Source organism: Rhinolophus hipposideros (assembly GCF_964194185.1).
Source record: "Rhinolophus hipposideros genome assembly, chromosome: 4".
Lineage (NCBI taxonomy): Eukaryota > Metazoa > Chordata > Mammalia > Chiroptera > Rhinolophidae > Rhinolophus > Rhinolophus hipposideros.
Window position 1 is genome coordinate 24,162,589 of NC_138050.1, and position 5,867 is coordinate 24,168,455.

Genomic DNA, 5,867 nt, shown 5'->3' on the forward strand with positions numbered 1-5,867 from the left:
GAATTTGTGATTTTATCACATTGACATTCTAGATGAATTTAGAAACAGCACATTTACACTTTGGGGATTTCCTTTCTAAGAACTTTGTATTCATTATATTTCTCTACTGAATCAAATTTACTTTTTTTCAGTTGCATTTTATAGTTTTATTCACAAGTATATAGTAATAAAACTTGTTAAGTTAACTGTGGCTGCTTTTGACCACATAACAAAAGGTCAAACCACTTTTCTCCTTTTCTCAATATATACGTCATTTTGTTCTCTTTTAAGAACAGTTGGGATATCTTTGAATGGGAAAAAGGAAAACAAGGGAGGAATTGTCTATTTGGATGAAAAAACACTGAAGCCTTTCTTTACTCCTCATGCAAAATTAAATTCCCAATGGATCAAAGATATTAAATATTGAGAAATGCATGTACCAAACCAGATTTTTAAAATATGCCCAATCACTTTTATAAACTTGGCATGGGAAGATCTTTCTAATTATGATAATCCAAGCAAAGAAAAAGAAGGATTAATTTAAATAATGTATATCTATTTATTAAAATATATCTTAAGAAAGGCTAAAGCTAATGGCATGTTGAGAAAAATTCCAATACTCACTATCTGTCCAGATTCCTCCCTTTAGTTCCTCAATTCTAACAATGTTTCTAGTTAACGAAGACCTAAAATTATTTAAACCTACTACCTCGCTCACCACCTGCTTTCATATTTGTCTTCTTATCCAACTTAAGTTCACGGTCAATCTTAATAACCATCATGCCTGCTTGACTAAATCATAATCCTAGTTAAATCTCTCTCTCTATCATGTGTTAGCGTCTCTGAACCTAAATGTGACTGATTTCAATCACACTGCAGATCTCACTTTAAATTTGTAATTAATAATATTAAGTGCGCTCTTAATGCCTGCCAGCAGTCACAATCCCTTCTCTTCTGACTCCCTTTGATGTTATATCATATCTCCTCTTCTCTCCTCAAACATCACACCTCTAAACACTTCCACACCCTCACTTTCATCGAATTACCTTATTGCCTACATCATGAAAGAAACAGAAGGAATTAGAAGAGAACTTCCACAAGCTTCCTTTGCCACATCGAGCCACCTACCTGCCTAGAGCAGGTTCAATCTTATCATATGCCTCTTTCAGAGAAATTCTTCTTCAGTTCTAGTTAACTAACAGTATTTTTTAGTTGGCAGAGAAGGCTTAATTGATCATCAGAAAAACTTACAATCAATAAGTTGAAAAAGAAACATTATTTTGATCATATCATAAAATTTTATTAATCCACTATAAGTGCTATTAATTCAGATATTTAAGACCACTGGTAAATGAATTAATTAAATAAATCATAATCTTGCCTTCAGCGTTGTTTTCTCAGAAAAGTATTTAATGGACTGTATTGATATAATTGATCTTAATATGATTTTGGGGATGCACCTATCTGGGGCCGGTTGGAAATTATTTTCCCCCAGATGGGACCACAGACTGAATCTGATATTAAGAAAGCCATGACATTTAGTAAATTGCTTGAAAACTGACTTTTCATATCCGTGTCTCGGGAAATGGAATACATGTCCATTTCTTAGCGGCCACACCGTCAGCCTGTATACATCCACTGACTTGTGACTGCACTTGGCTGCTGGACATGAACCTGATGGGCCCAAAGGGTCAGATGCAGTGTTAAGTGAGTAGTCAGGAAATGTGGCCCCAGTTCTGACACTGAGAGAATTCCGCAGCTGCACCTGGAGACTGTGCATACTACCATTGAATAAATAATTGTTCAGTCAAGGAGACAGGTTTTTGGGTGTGTGTGTGTGTGTGTGTGTGTGTGTGTGTGTGTACGCGCACGCACGATACATACTCCACTTGGTCTGAACAGGCTCTTTTCTTTTTCAAGAAGAGTCCGTGATAACTTACTTTGGCATTCTCTCAACGAGAGCAAAAACTCAGTGGCAATATCAAGCTGGTTGCTTATTGCTCTTCTGTGAATAGCATAGCCTGACCAATCTATTTCAAAGGACAATGCTTCAGGCATTACATACGATGCAAATGTAACGTGGCAATTTGATTTTCAAGTAGCACTTCCTAGGAAGCATGGTTAAGCAAGAGCAGCCTGCCAGTGAGCTCTTGTAAATGTGTTCTATCAAACCTACTGAAGTAGCACAGGATAAAGTAACCATCTCTACTTTGTGAAATCAGGTCATATCCCAAAGATCGAAACTGTCTTGTCCTCTACAACCTTCAGCTTAATTCCTCAAATAATCTTAATTCTTGGCTCTTCCATGAGTGTGGTCTGATGCCCTTAGACCCCAACTTAAGGAGACAGTCCTTCCTTTATGGCCGTAAGAGACTCCTGGCAGGTAGGTTTCTCTCCCACTCTTCCAGATGTCAAACCTGGAAAGGTACATTGTATAATATATCCAAGACTGAGACAAAAAAAAGGAACTAAGTGTGTGTATTCACAGATCCTCAAACAATGTGTAAAATACTAAAAATAGGACAATTAGCTAAGTTGTCATAAAGAATTTTGGGGCAAGAAACAACGTTGTCAGAGCACAGCAGGATTTAATTCCTAATGCTTTCCCTCAAGGCCTAGCCCCCTCTCAGCCCGTTTACTACCATGGGGCATATGTATCAGCAGCAGTCACCAAACACAACCTCTTAGAGTCAATTCTGACTTCTGGTCTTAAAATCAGAATAACTTTGTCGAGACCTGTCAGTATATTTGTGGTTTTCTTTCCACAGATCAGAATCAAATCTCTAGTTTAGGTCTCAGTCTTCTCAGGCTTGAATCACTGTCATGTTCTCCACCGTGAAAACCATCTATCTGGTCTATCAGTTCTCTTTAATCACGTCAGATAGTTCCTCAAAACTTTCCTGGCTGCCCCTGGACTTTTGTATCAAATTTCATTTCAGCTCCCTCAGTTTCCTTCTGTTTAGTAATAGCTGCATTACAGCATTCATCTGGCCAGGTTTTATTACCCGCTTCTTTGGCTTAGTGCAGCCGTTCTCAAATGTTTTGATCTCAGGATCCATATATGCTCTTGAAGTTCCTGAGACCCACAAAGTTGATGTGTGTTACATCTATTGATATTTACCATGCTAAAACTTAAAATGGAGACATTGTAAACACTCATTTATTAATTAAAGGATAATAAACCCCTTACACGCTCACATAAAATATTTTGTGAAAAGTAACCATTTTTTCAAAACAAAAATAAATTTAGTGAGAAGAGTGATGTTGCTTTACATTTTTGCGAATCTCTTTAATGGCTCCCTCAGAGAAAGAGTGCTCATTTCTGCTTCTGCATTCGGTGTTGCAATATGTTCTTTCCATTGAAGTTCCGAAAGAAAATTTGGCCTCCCATAGCTATGAGGTTGGCAAAGGAAAGAGTACTTTAATTGCCTTTGCAGATAATTTTGGATTTTCTTCTTTGATACAACACCAAACCTTGGCGAGTATTAATTTCTTAAAGGCTTTATGTGACATAGAAACTAGAACCATATTAATGAACGTCTTTTATTTTGTTATATTGAAATCCATTGATTTATCTTGTACCCATGCATGATATTGTAACATCATACATCGGTCATTAGGAAAATATTGAGTAACTGATTTATGCCGCTCTTACAAATGTTGATGATATCATTATACAATATCAAAAAATAATTTATTATTATAACTACTGAGCTCATAAAAATCTATAAGTAGTGGAAAACTGTTAAGTCTCACAGCTGTGGATGTAAGTATTCCAAAATTTAATTTTCACATGAAAACTCAAATTGTATAATTGGTAATGCATAGTGATAGTTGTTTTCTTTTGAAGTATCAGGCTTACTTCATTCATTTTCAATAAAATGTCTGCCAAGTACCCAAATCTATATAAGCATAGTTTGCCCGATACTCATTTTCTCAAACAAAATGGCATTTTATAAAAAACAGTGGCGAATTTTAAGCTCACAATCACACAGGTGTTTTTCCCCAAGACAATGTCATACTTTAGTATGCAGCAGACATCCTTTAAGTGTAATTCCCACTTCGCCACACAGAATATTAAGAAGACATATAGTCAAGTGTTGACATTTTATAAAATTAAATCTATTTTCTGCTTCATCAGTGACATTCTTAAGAGAAATTGGGTGTTTTCTGTTTTTTTTTTTTTTTCCAATCGCAAGTATATGATGGTGAAAAGTGTGATGGTGATTAGTATAGCTTGGTGCCAGTATCTTGATTTATGCTAATATGCTACCCACCATTGGTTTTATACCATGACTGTGAATGTCAACACATGAACAAGGAAAATGATGCCTTAGTATTATTTGGACAAGTGTTAGGATTTCATGGACCATGTGAAAATGTCTCAGGAACCCCCATGGCCGGCCCATGTGCCCCTCTTGAAGTGCTTGCCTGTTACAGGTGATTCCCCACCCTGGTATATTAAAAGAATATGGAGAGCTTTTAAAAAATACCCGTGCTCAGACCCCAAGCCAGACCAATGAAATCAGAACCATCGACAGTGGGGCCGAGGTATCAGTATTTTTTTAAAGCTTCCAAGATTTGTCTGTTCTCAGCAAGGTTGAGAAACTTGAGTCTGGTCTCAGTAGTATTTGAACCTGTTTTCAAATCTATGTTCCTTCTTCCTTGTTTCATTATTCTGGCTTTTCCCAAGTTCTGATGTGCTCCAAACACTTACCTGTTACTCTTTTAACTCATTCAAATCTTATGTTCTGTAAGAAAACTTTTCAGACTTTAAATACAGTGATAAAAATAAAACATTAATGAACTATCACCTAGCCTGTGCAATTAAGTGATTTTTACTGTACTTTATTGCTTTTTACTAAAAAACAAATATCAAATAAAAAGCTTACCTCAATTTTTTTTCTTTAAAAAAAAATCAAAGGACTAGCTTAGAGTAAGTGCTGATTTAACTCATTCTCTCGTAATTACTCACATAATGGGAACGATATTCTCACAGAGTAAAAGGATCAGAAATGAAAAGAATACATACTGCTCTCTATATTGTACCAATTAGAGAAGTACTCTCGTACAATTTAAAAACATGTCTAACACTGGATAAATTCTAAAAATTTTTTCTTAGTTCATCACAATACTTAAAGCTATTCAGTTTGTTGAGGATATATTCTGTTTCTTCCTTTGGTTTTTAAAAATGATTATTGACTATTACATGCAGTTGTCCTTGGGAAAGAATCCACAGTGTTTTGCATTTGCTAATAAGAAAAGAGAACCACACTGCAGTTGATGAAATTCTTTCTTATACATTGCCCTTTGCTCAATTTTGAGTTTCACTGGATAGGATAGTCTGGCATCATGTGGACAGAATTAAGCTTGTTGATATAAATTATACAATAGCTCTCTGTAAGTGACAGAATTTCCTAATGAAAATTAGACCATGCAGCAAAGTTTAACAGCGAGTATTATCAAAGTAAAGTTTTCTGTTTCTGACATCTCTTCCTATGAAAAATGTAAACATGTTTGAAGAAAATCTATCATGTTTTTATGCTAACTCTTGTCACATTGGAGCAAATTCTCTCTTTCCTTCCTTAAAAAAGCAAAAAAGGCCAAGAGCCTCAGATGACCAATGACACAAGGAGCCGATGTCCAAATCCTTGTGTCCAGGCTCGAGCCACAGTGCACAAGCCTGCTAGCATGGGGATGAAATTATTCCCCATGATAAAACTATTCACAAAATATCACTTGAACACTTAATTATATGGTTATGGGTCGGGGGGAGTATTTTCTCCCTTCATAGACACTGTAGTCCTGAAATGTTATCCAGTTTTCTGATACAACACCAAAGAATGACTGGGGCTCAGTGTCTGAAAGACAAGGCAAGAATTCCTCCA